The sequence below is a fragment of the Panicum hallii genome, chromosome 6 (assembly GCF_002211085.1).
Source record: "Panicum hallii strain FIL2 chromosome 6, PHallii_v3.1, whole genome shotgun sequence".
In the NCBI taxonomy this organism is placed as follows: Eukaryota; Viridiplantae; Streptophyta; class Magnoliopsida; order Poales; family Poaceae; genus Panicum; species Panicum hallii.
The window spans coordinates 3,887,045-3,900,439 of NC_038047.1; positions in this window are offsets into that span (position 1 = coordinate 3,887,045).

Here is a 13,395-nt window from a genome sequence, read left to right on the forward strand (position 1 = left end):
TTTGAGCAGCCGCCACTGCTTGTTGGACCCTTGCGTCCATTTCACTTTCTAGCTGTTGCACTTTTCTAGTCATCTCATCTTTTAAGGCACAACGTTTGTCTTCCTGTTCTGCCTTACTTTTGCGATGAGTCTTGTACGTGCTATCTCCAACCCAAGAAAATTTCCATGGGACCATGCCGATGCCGCGGGCTCATCCAGGGTGTTCTGGGTTCTGTAAGGCCCTGGTTAGCTCATCGTTCTTCCTGTGAGGCTCGAATGTTCCTTCTTTGGCCTCTTATATTTCTACGACCAAATTCTGGGCCACTTGTTCCATTACCGGGGCACTACCAAACTACCATCCTCTTGGTTAAGTGTGACACCATTAGCAAACAACCACTGCTTCGATCTTTCCAGCCCAAGTTACCGGCTGGATACCTCTGTCCATGAGATCCTGCACCATCTTCTGCCATTTCTGAATCGCCTTCTTATATCCACCCGACCCGAGGCGGTGGTTGTATTTCTTAGCAGCCGCATTGACCTTGTTCTTTTCATATAACTCCTGAGCTTCCTCGGACAACTTGTATTCCTTGAACTCCTCCCAGTAAGGTTTGACCTGGGGGAAATTGTCCCAGCCCGGTTCCTTGTCCTTCTTGATGTAGTTTCCAAATAATTTCTTCTTAAATGTTGAAAATGCAAGGGCCATCTTTTCTAGGGCACATTTCTTCACAAGTTCTTCATCTACTCCTTCAGGAAGAGTGAACATATCCTTGAGTTCTCTCCATAACATCTCCTTTTGGTTTGGAGGCACGGCGTAGCGTTCTTCATCTGGATTCTTCATTTTCTAGAGTCTTGTGGTGATCAGCACATGTGCTTGAACAACAACCCCCACACTGGGTTGTAAACCTTTTACCAGCCTCCTCAGGAGCATATGGGCAGCCCTCTGCGTCCACTTGTGTGACGACCTGTCTTCCCTCCATCTTCTTGGTCTGCCGTCATTTACCTTTGGACTTGCTATTCTTCGATCCGAGGAGGATTGAAAAAAAGATATATTAATAACAAAACTAATATTAATATAAAGTGTAAATCAAGTTTCTGTAAGCATATATATAAGATACGTACCCCGTTAGGAATCATGCTGGGAACAGGCTGCTCATGCCTCGGCGCAAAGTCATCATCATCTTCTTCTATGCCATCTCCGGACATATTTAGGAAAGAATTAGCAGCCCGGGCCTCTTCTTCACCATAGTGATCATAGACGGCCGTACCATCGTCTGGACCATCGCCATCACCGTCCATCTTAACTGAAATCCTAATGCGTTTGTGAGTGTTATATGTGTGAGTGAGTGTGTGCGCATGTCTCAGAGGGTGCGTGTGTGTATGTGCGCGCGCAATAATTAATAAGTCTAGAAAATGACACATGTAATTTCCATAAACAATATTATATATATACATCTTTCAAATTACACATCTTTATAATACATACACATGAAATTTCATAATCAAAGAACTAAAGAAAAACTAAATTTGAATGTAAACTAAAGAAAACTAAATATGAACCTAAACTAAACCTAATTTCATAATTAAAGAACATGTACCTAATCAATGTAATTTATAATCATCATAAACCTAAATAAAACATAAAAAATCTAACTAAACCCTAATAAAAAAACATAACTAAACTCTAATATAATAATAAAAAAGCCTAATGCTCTATGCCCTTACGTTAGGGTCGCGGGCGGCCGAGTGTTTCGTACGTCGTCGGAGGGGGCGGGGGCGGGGCGGGGCAACACGCGAGGGCGGGCTGACGGCGGCGGATCGGAGGCTGTGGAGGGGGCGGTGTGGCGTGGAGGCCGAGGCACGAGCAAAGAGATGACGTGGACGAGGTCGGATCGAAGGAGGCACGCGGGCGGAGGGGCGGAGGCAGAGATGGGGGGCGCGCCGACCCGAGGCTGCATGGGCGTTGGGCTCCGTCACAGGAGGCGAGCGGTGGTGGTGAGCGCAGCGCTGACACAAACGAGGAGGTGCACACGGGCGAGGAAAGAGGAGGCTGCCGTAGGCGCACGCGCAGGCCGGAGGTGGCCGACAAGGAGGGCGAGCGCGTTGGTGGCAGCTCGGGTCGGCTCGGCGCGGTGAGGAGACGAGCAGCGGTGGAGGACGAGGGAGGCCGGCGAAGGAGGATGAGCGAGGGCGTGGAGCGTGGTGGCCGGCGTCGTCAATCGGGCTGGGCAAAAAAGGAAGGAGGAGGAAGAGAAGGGAGGAAGGGCTGAGGACATTTATACCCCAGCCCTTAGGTACCGGGTGAAACTAAGACTCGGTAACTAAAGACGCCTTAGGTACCGGGTGAAATTTCCACCCGGTACCTAAGGGGGCGCCAACGGGTGTGAACGAATTCCTCCCCTTCAGATACCGGGTCAATATGACCACCTGGTACCTATGCGGGTACAGGGAATTCGTTTCCCGCCGTTTCATTTTTCTTTCTTTTTTTGGTTTTGTTTAGTTTTTGCTTTTCTGCAGAAAGTCTTTTAGTTCCCTAAAAAATCATATGCGGGCGCAAAAGTTCACCAAAAAATTTGTAAATATTGTATTTTTATATCTAATTACAGAAAATTCACCCTAAAAAGAGAGAGTGTGTGTTAGTGAGTGAGTGTGTATGTGTTGTGTGTGTGTGAGAGAGAGACAATATGTGTATATTGGTGTGAGTGTCTGTTAGTAAAAATATTATATGATGACTAAAAATTATTCAAGAGACTAAAAATATTACATGATGACTAAAAATATTATATGATGAGTAAAAGTTATTCAAGCAACAGTTAATCATCTAATGGAATATTAACGTTAGTTTTCTTTACAATCATCCCTTCATTATGATCATGGCGTATGTAGGGAGCGTCCTCCTATGCAAAAAAGGATACTTGTGTCAACATCCACTGTGAACGGAGTCATGTCCTCAGCCTTACTGTATTCTTCTTCATCCGTGACATCGTCGACTCCCACAATTTTTCTTTTGCCTGCCAGAACTATGTGGCGCTTTGGCTCATCATATTGTGACTTGTCCTTTGTTGATTTGCTAGACTTGTCCTTCTTGGGTTTGCTGGACATGTCCTTCACATAGAAAACTTGAATAACATCTTTGGCTAGGATGAATGGTTCGTCTTGATAGTCAAGCGCTTTGAGGTCCACGGTTGTCATTCCGTACGCGTCAATATCAACGCCTTTTCCAGTCAGCTTCACCCATTGGCAATGAAATAGAGGAATCTTTAAAGGCCCATAGTCGAGTTCCCAGATCTCCTCAATGTAACCAAAATATGAATTGCTCTGGCCATTAGTATCTATGGCTTCTATACGGACACCACTATTTTGATTGGTGCTCATTTTGTCCCGGGATCTTGTGTAAAATGTGTATCCATTAATTTTATATCCTTGTGTCGGAGGAAATCTCCAGCCGGGTGGCGGAATGCACCCGCCTAATCCTAGTTAAGGATGGGTTTGGAGGGGACTTAGGAGCACTCGATCGGTGGACAGATGAACGCAGGGAGGGCGCAAGGATTTTAGAGTGGTTCGGGCCGCCAGAGCGTAACACCCTACGTCCACTTGGAAGTTGTATTGACTGAGTAAGCCTTGGATGGATCTTAGCTTGCGCTAGAGCCAAAGATTGGACCTTGTGAACGCTTGTGTTCTAACGAGTACATACCCCCTTTTATAGTTCAAGGGGGGTGCTTTACACTGTGCGGGGCCCCGACAGGTGGGCCTGGCCAGCAGGAGCCTACCTATGTGATACGGAGATCTTCTCCTCCAGCTACCCGATGCAGACTCTTCAGTTGGGAAGTTTATGTGCGTATCTGTAGCTGGATATGGCCGTGCACAGCCCTATCCTGCGCAGCATCCGGTGTCAGCGTTGCCCTACAGTGAAGCCGTGCTGTCACTGTTGGGATGTAACCTCCCGTCAGGCGGCGAAACAGCACTGACCGGTTGTGTACGCACTGTCGCAGTGCACGCCTTGGTTCGCCCATTACAGGCCATCATCACGCACGCTGCGCCGTGATGGGACTGTACACAGTCCGCGTACTGTGCACGGTGATACGACGTGCCGCCTTGGAAACAGGCGGTCTTACCGTGGTGTCAGCCTACTTAACCCGTGTGTCAGTGGCAGGCCGCTCTTTTTGACTTGGGCGCGCCCGGCCCAGCTACCGCATTGAATGCTGGTAGGTGGAGAGGTGACCCGCGGAGGGCTTCCAGCCACAGGCACGCGGCAGGGCCAGCCCCGCCCCTCTGCAGGGGCAGCACGTGGCAGCTCCGGACCCCTCCCCGGAGGGAGGGAGGTCCGGACCTCCGTGGCTGGCTGGTGTGGTCAGGCCCGTGATGGCCCGGCCGCCACACGCGGCGGCCCCGGACCCCCTGGGGCGTCCGGGTCCGCGGGGGTGACCCGTGAGCCTTCCTGCCTTCCTGGGCGTGTGGAGGCTCCGGGCCTTACAGAGCCTGGGGTAGGTCCGGAGACCGTGGTCCCAGCTGCCTGGCCCGGGCCGTAACGCCACGTCACCCAGAAGGCGGGGGGAGGATTACGGATTATAATACACCAAGGGTCTGGACACCCTGGCAGGAGGTATCCCTGTCCGAGTGTACCGACACCTTGGTACGTCAAGATTGTATTGGATGGACCCCTGGCCATCTAGGCAAGTTGTTCATGAATGTCCTCGTTAGCCATAAGTTCCGTGCGCAACCAGGTGGGAAAAGTTTCGATATGATTCTTTGTAATCCAAGTTTCAGACTTCCAAGGGTACTTGCTTCGTACGATATGCTTGTGCTTCTCGATATATGGAGCCACCAAGGCTGACTATTGCAGAACCGTGAAATGTGCTTTGCTCAACGAAGCATGGTCATTGGCATTTATTGATTTCTTTCCTAATGTGCCCTTTCCAATCAGCCTCCCCTCATGCCGTGATACTGGAACCCCAATCGGGCAAATTTCATCAACATAGTCAACACAAAATTCAATGACCTCCTCTGTCACATAACCTTTTGCAATGCTTCCTTCTGGACGAGCACGGTTATGAATGTATTTCTTTAGGACTGCAAAGAATCATTCAAAAGGAAACATGTTATGTAGGAAGACAGGCCCGAAAATACCGATCTCGTTGACAAGGTGAACCAGGAGATGCATCATAATATTGAAAAATGATGGAGGAAATATCATCTCAAGACTAACTATACTTTGGACAACATCTTCCTGTAGCTTTAGTAGACTCGTCATATCGATTGCCTTCTGTGTAATTACGTTGAGGAATGCACATAGCTTTATGATTGTTGCTCGAACATTATCTAGTAGAATACCTCTCAATGCAACTGGAAGTAATTGCATCATGAGCACGTGAGAGTCATGGGACTTTACGTGTGTAAGTTTCTTCTCTTTCAAATTTAGTAGCCTCTTTACATTTGAAGAGTAGCCTGACGGGACCTTGATACCGTTCAAACATTCAAACATACTTTCCTTCTCTTGCTTGCTTATAGTGTAGCAGGCAGGACCTAAGTAATGTCGTCCTTTATCCCTCTTCTCTGGATGTAGGGCGGCTCTTTGTTTTGTACGTTGCAGGTTTTTCCCCGCTTCCAATATATCTTTCGGCTTACCATACACACAAAGGAAGCCTAGCAGGTTCAACAAAGATTCTTTATAAGGTGCATCACGTCAATTGCCTTGCGGACCTCTAAGACTTCCCAATAAGATAAATCCCAAAAAATACTCTTTTTCTTCCACATAGGTGCACGTCCTTCAACACTGGGCACTGATATGCTACCAGTCCCTTTCCGAAGACTACTTTTATATCTTTGACCATTTCAAATACCATTTTCCCACAAATGTGCCTCTGCTTCGTACGATGATCTGCCTTTCCACCATAATGAGCATGCTTATTTCTTAATGGATGCTTGACACGAAGAAATCAACGATGGCCCATGTATACAGTCTTCCTACAGTGCTTCAGATACATGCTGTCGGTTTCATCTAAACAATGGGTGCATGCCTTATAACCCTTATTGGAGTGTCCAGACAGGTTACTAAGTGTAGGCCAATCATTGATGGTTACAAAAAGCAATGCACGCAGGTCAAAATGTTCCTCTGCGTGCACATCCCACACATGAACCCCTTCTGTTTCCACAGCAAAAGAAGATCATCAACTAGTGATTTCAGGTACACATCAATATTGTTACCAAGTTGTTTGAGGCCGGGGATAAGCACCGGCATCATAATGAACTTACGCTTCATATAAAGCCAAGGAGGAAGATGGTATATACATAGTGTCACAGGCCAAGTATTGTGGCCACTGCTCTGCTCACCGAAAGGATTCATGCCATCTGTACTTAATCCCAACCTTATGTTCCTTGCATCATCTGCAAATGTTAGGAATATTCTATCCACCTTTCTCCACTACGATCCATCAGCGGGGTGTCTCAACATATTATCTTGCTTTCTCATTTCTTTGTGCCATCGTATTAACTTTGCATTGGTTTTGTCCATGAACAGACGTTTCAAATGTGGTATTATAGGAAAATACCATATCACATTGGCAGGAACGCTCTTTTTGGTATGCACCCTCTCAACGTCGCCTGGATCTTCTAGAGAGATCTTATACCGATATGCTTTGAATACCGGACAGGCATCCAAATTTTCATACTCCTCACCACGATAGAGGATGCAGTTATTAGGACATGCATGTATCTTTTGTGCTTCCAATCCTAGAGGACAAATAGCACTTCTTGCCTCATATGTTATTTCGGGCAATGTGTTACCCTCAGGGAGTAGGTTTTTTATAAGTTTCAGCAACTCCTCGAATCCCTTGTCAGACAAACCGTTTGATGCCTTCCATTGCAACAATCCAATATGGTACCCAACTTTTTGTGCCCGTGTTTGCAATCTGGATACAACAATATTATATAGTCCTCCAACATACGCTTCAGATCCTTGGACTCCTTTATAGTTTCGCATACTTCCTCTGCTTCGCTCAGCATCTGACCAAGATCATCTTCTGCAACCTGTGCTTCAGCATCTTCCTCAGGCTCACCCATTGTAGTATCTTTAAAGAAGGCACCGTAGTAATCGTCCTCAAAGTGAGGAACAAAATCATCTTCTTCTTCATCATTCTCTGGCATAATCCCTCCTTCTTCATGCTCGGTCCAAACATTGTAGTTGGGCATGAAACTGTTTTTGAACAAGTGACTATAAATGGTTCTTGTTGACGAGTAATCCTTCTCGTTCTTACAGATTTGGCATGGACAACGATAGAAACTGTCATGCTTGTATTTCTTGGCCGCATCGATAAACTCCATCGATAAATGGTTCTTGTTGATGAGTAATCCTTCTCGTTCTTGTTGAATTCGTGCATGCCATTAATAAACTCCATTGAACACCGGTCGGCGTTGTACATCCATTGCCGACTCATCTACAAAAATAAAGAGTAAATCTACAAATTACTTATGTTCGAATGTACGCCATATCAGTACAATGATCAAATAAATGAACAAAAATGAATAAATTCTAATAATTACAATAACATGAATAATTATAAGGTCCAAATATCCATCACATCCCTGTCCGAGTGTACCGACAGAGGCCCCCGGGCCCACCTCGGGAGAGGGTTGAACCTGCAGGTGGGGCCAAATCTCAGCATCGCACCAGGTGGACAGGTTGCTTCCCCCAGGAAAGGGCACACATGTCTTTTCGCCCGAAGCGGGTTCCCCGAGGGGCCCGTCCCCCGCCCGCGGCGTGCGCGTCAGGCGGTTCAAGAATCTTGTCTTATTCGAGCCCGTTCCGCGGCTCGGGCGGTTCGGATTCCGCCTTTTTCCCTTTCCTCCAGCGGTCACGCCTTTGACTGGCGGGCCCGAGCCCACCAGTCATTGGGTGTGAGAGGAGAGGGCCTGGTGCAGGCAACCGTTCGACTTCTCCTCGGTCGCGGCGAGATCGGCGCCTATTACTTCCAACTCCGGCATGGGATGGCCGGCTCCTACATCGCCGCTTTCTCCAGCTCCAAGTGGGAGGACTGGCGTGAAGGCTGGGTCATCGCAGTGGCTGACCCTCACGACCGCCTGGAGCTGCCAACGGAGGCCCCCGAAAGCGATCGGAGCACCTGGAAGGCCAGGCCGGCGATCCCAGCGGAGCTCGACCCGGTGTTGGACCGGATCAAGAAGCTGGCGAGGAGCGGCCTGACATCCATGATGGTGTTGGGTGACTTCCTGAAGCGGCGGATTGCCCCCCTGCAGCAGCGGTCTCGGATGGCCTACGTGTACACGGGGCTCAATGACTGCTGTAGGATCACATGCGGGCCCGGCGGCGACTTCACCAGGGCGGAGCTAGAGGCGGCGATCCGGGCGATGACCGGGGAGGCGTTCATTCCAGAGTCTCTGGTTCTCCCTGAAAGATATCTAGGCCCCTAAGTGGGTTTTGGTGATATATGACAAAGCACATGTATAATTAATCGTGTTATTAAGCATGTGTGCAGGTGCTAATGGTGACTAAGCAAAGCTTTTAGAGAAGCGTGAACCCTCAAAAAGGATATGAAAAGCGGCGTCCTCAAGTGTTCTTAAAGACTAGATTTTATTTTTGAAATTGAGTATAGGAACGCCGTACTATCAAGGGGAACTGTGATCCACTAGTGTAGAGATGGTAGTTGTGCTCAAGAGAACCCACAAAAATCATAAGAAACCATCTCAACACTCAAAAAGGGGACTTAAATGTGAAATTCAGTGTCTAACCCGGAGTGTCCGGGTCCCAGTCCGGAATGTCCAGACAGAATGTCCGGAGTATCCGGACGTATACCCGGAGTGTCCGGGTTACTGTTACCGGTCTGGAAAACCAGTTTGGTCCGGAGTCTCCGGACCCCTATGTCCGGAGTATCCGGACATATACCCGGAGTTTCCGGGTACCGCTCTTCCAACGGCTAGTTTCTGGGAGAGGGGGTATAAATACCCCTCATACCCCCTCTCACTCTCTCTCTCTTTTGCTCATTTTCGACCAGACCTGCAGAAAGCCTAAAGAGAGCCCTCTCACTCCCCATTTGCTTCATTCTTGAGTGATTTTCGTTGGGGTTTGAAGTGAGATTGTTGCAAGAGCTAAGATTGTGCAAGTAAGCCTTGATTTCATCTCTTGAGCACATCAAACCAAGTCTAGCCCGTGGATTCTAGTTTATTACTCTTGGAGCTTCAAGCTCCTAGACGGCTAGGCGTCGCTTGTGATTGCGTGATTGTTTTGTGAGCATCACAGCTGGTTTGTAATCTTCTTTCCTCTCCGAGGAATTCATAGTAAGTGACCCTAGGGTTTGAGCGTTGGTCTCACCCTTGGGAGAGGAGCATAGGAGTTCTTGAGCACCGTCTCTTGAATTCTTCCTCAATGGAGACGTAGCTCCTTTGGGAGTGAACTTCGGGAAACAAATTCTGTGTCATTCTCATATTTCTACCTCATGCTTGTGATTATTTTCTTGTGAGACTAACCTTTTAGGGTTTGAGGCCGATCTACTTTTGTACAAGTCTCACGAGAAAGAAAACTGGTGAGAAACACTCCAGAGGTACCACTAGTCCCTCTAAATTTACCTGATTCAATTTACAGCATCTAAAACAGTGATTAGTAGCACGTTACTTCATACCCGGATAGTCCGGACAATATATCCGGAAACTCCGGACTCTACATCCGGAGTATCCGGACATATATCCGGAGTATCCGGATACCTGTGTTGCTAACCGTGTTCAAAGTGTTTTAAGTTGCAGATTAGCCTATTCACCCCCCCTCTAGGCATCTTGAGGTCCTTTAAATTGGTATCAGAGCAAGGTTCTCCATATTTGAAGCTTAACCGCTTGGAGAGTCAAGATGTCGAGTGACGCTTCATCCAAGGGTCAAGCCGATCCAATGGTTGAAGTTCAGAAGGAGAAGTCATCTGAAAGATCAGAGGATAAGAAAAAGAACAGGCTACAAGAAGAGGAAGAAGATTTGGAAACAACCGACGATGAAATGTCATTTCAAGAATGGAAGGCTTGGAGGAAGAAGAAGAAATTGCAAAGAAAGAAAGAGAAATCAAGCACTAAAGTTATGATCGAGTCAAGTGATGACTCGGAAAACGACTACAAGAGAAGATCTTCAAGCTCTTCAAAGGTGAAGAAAAGAGCCAACTATCACCAAGTTGGTCATGACTATACATTTCAAATTCCTAGTGATCATAGTGCTTCAATTCACATGGGAAAGCCCCCTTATTTTGATGGAACGGGGTATAATCAATGGAAGACCAAGATGTTTGGTTATTTAAGTGCAATTCACAAGGATCTATGGAAAATCATTGAAGTAGGGTGTGAGATCCCGGAAGATGGAGAAGCCACAACACCCGTTCAAGCATATGTCTTACAAAGAAATTATCAAGCATTGAACATTCTTCACTCTTCCGTGAGTCCGGAAGAGTTTGACAAAATTGAAGATTGCTCCACCGCCAAGGATGCTTGGGACACTCTCCAAGTAAATCATCAAGGGTCAAGAAAGAGTCAAGAATCAAGACTTTGGAAGATGAACTAAGTCTATTCTCCATGAAGAAAGATGAAACTGTTAAGGAGATGTATAACCGCATGAAAAAGATCACCAATCAAATCAAATCTCTTGGTGGAGACAAATGGGGTGATCGTGAGATAGTGGATAAGCTCTTAACCGTCTACATGGCTAGGGATGTCACATTACCTAGTTTGATAAGAGCGGAAAGGGATTTCAAGCATTTCACCGCCGAGAATGTTCTTGGGAGAATTGAGGCTCATCATGATCAATTAAAGAGAGTCAAAATAAATCAAGATTTAGCCGATCTACAAGAGCAAGCTGCAAAGAATAATGGGTTGGCTCTTCAAGCTAAGTTGAAAGGCAAGGAAAAAGCATCCCAACCATCAAAGATTGATGACTCTAGTGATAGTGAAGATGATGAGCTTGATGATGAGCAAATGCCCTTTTTCATCAAGAACTTTAGAAGAGTTCTAAGTAAGGGCAACTTTCGAAACTTTGGCAAGAACAAGAATGAATCAAGAAGAAGATCAAGCAAGCCATGCTTCGGTTGCAAGAAAATTGGGCATTTCATTGCGAATTGTCCGGAAGAAAAGAAAAAGAACAAGAATGCCAAGGAGAGTTCATCCAAGAGGGATAAGCCAAGATATAAAAAACATGTTGGTGAAGCTCATCTTGGTCAAGAATGGGATTCAAATGAAGAAAGCAACTCCGACAATGAAGACATTGCAACCATGGCATTCAAGACTTTATCTTCACATCAACCAAGCTTGTTTGAAGATCTCACCGATGATGAAGATCAAGATCAAATTATGTGCTTGATGGCGAAGAACTCAAAGGTAATATCTCCAAACTCGTCGGATGATGAAATAGATGATGATGATGAAGTTGCTAGTCTTATTAAACAATATGGCAAGAGTGCGGCAACTAAAATAATGAAGTTAATAATGAAACTAGATGATCTAGATGAGACTCTTGAATCACAAGAGGAATTGTTTAGGCTTGAAAGAGAAAAATCCGAGACTCTAGAAAAGAACCTTACCTATGAAAGGAAGGAAAACAAGAGGCTTGGAGAATATCTAAAAGCCAAGGATAACATGCTTCTTGAGGTAGAAGAGTCATTCACTAGTGAAAAGAGGAAAGTGGATGACTTAACTAAAGAACTTCTTTTAGTTGAAGACACTCATACTAGATTAAAGAGAGACAATGATAAACTTCAAGAAAGCTTAACAAGCTTGCAAGCCATGAACACGGCACTTGAAGTTAAAGTTAGCACTCTCCTAGTAAGTTCCTCTAACACTTGTAAGACATCAAAGTCATCTAGTCCTTCAACTAGTAATGGTTGTGCACGATGCTTTAATGTTGATATTCAAACTTGTGTGACTAACCATGCCGAAGTGTAAGCCATGAGGAAAGAGATTAGTAGACTCACCCAATTGGTGCAAGAAGAGGAAATATCTCACAAGAGAGTACTCAAGACAAATCCCTCACTGAGGGTAGGTGAGTTTGAGAAGCATACCAAGGGGTTTGGTTCAAGATACTTAAGTAAATATGGTTTTGAGAAAGGTAAGGGATTAGGAAAGAATGAAGATGGCACTTCTCAAACCATTCCTTATGTCAAGAATAACAAGAAGGCCGCCTTAGGGGCAAGAGGAGGCCTAGTGAACATGACAACTCCCATCCATAGGAGAAGTAGTGAGAAGCAAGGGTTAAGTCAAATCAAGTTTGTCAAGAGAGGCACAACATGTGATGAAGGTGCCAAAATTATTGCATCCTCTTTGAAGCAAGACAAATTTCAAATGCCCAAGACACCAAAAACATTATCTCAAATGTCATTTTATGCGGATTATGTTTTAACTAGGAACCACCATGGTAAAGTGGTTGCTAGGTTTGTGGGTCACCGCTCATGGAACACTAAGGTGAAAAGCCATGTGTGGGTACCCAAAGTGCTTTTGACTAACACTCAAGGACCCAAGTATTGTTGGGTACCTAAAAGAAAGGAATAATCTTGTTTTGTAGGAATACTTTTCCGGTGGATCAACATGGGTGATTGATAGCGGATGCACCAATCATATGACCGGAGAAGGAAGCATATTTGAGAGTTTGAAAGAATCAAATGATGATCATTACATTACTTTTGCCGGAAATCAAAAGGGAAAATTGCTTGGTACCGGTAGTATTGATCTAAACTCAAAATTCTCTCTTTCAAAAGTTCTTTTAGTCGAATCTCTTGGTGCTTGTCAAGCCAGAAAGCAAGTTGGTGTTCCTCATCCGTCAAAGAGCATCATCACCACCGTCAAGCCATTTGAACTGCTACACATGGATCTCTTTGGTCCGGTGGCTTATATAAGCATTGGTGGTAACAAATATGGACTTGTTATTGTTGATGATTATTCTCGTTTCACTTGGGTATTCTTTTTGCATGACAAAAGTGTAGTGCAAGAGACATTCAAGAAATTTGCAAAAAGAGCTCAAAATGAATTCGAGACCAAGATCAAGAAAGTGAGAAGTGACAATGGCACCGAATTCAAGAACACCAACATTGAAGAATTCTTAGAAGAAGAGGGCATTGGGCATGAGTTCTCCGTTCCATATACTCCACAACAAAATGGAATTGTTGAAAGGAAAAATAGAACTCTCATTGAAGCCGCAAGAACAATGCTTGATGAATACAAGGTCTCGGATCAATTTTGGGCGGAAGCAATCAACACGGCATGTCATGCTATCAACCGTCTTTATCTTCACAAGATCTTGAACAAGACGGCCTACGAACTTCTACTTGGTAAAAAGCCTAATGTGTCATATTTTAGAGTTTTTGGAAGTAAGTGCTTCATTCTCAACAAGAAGCCCAAGAACTCTAAATTTGCATCTAAAGTTGATGAAGATTTTCTTCTTGGTTATGCCTC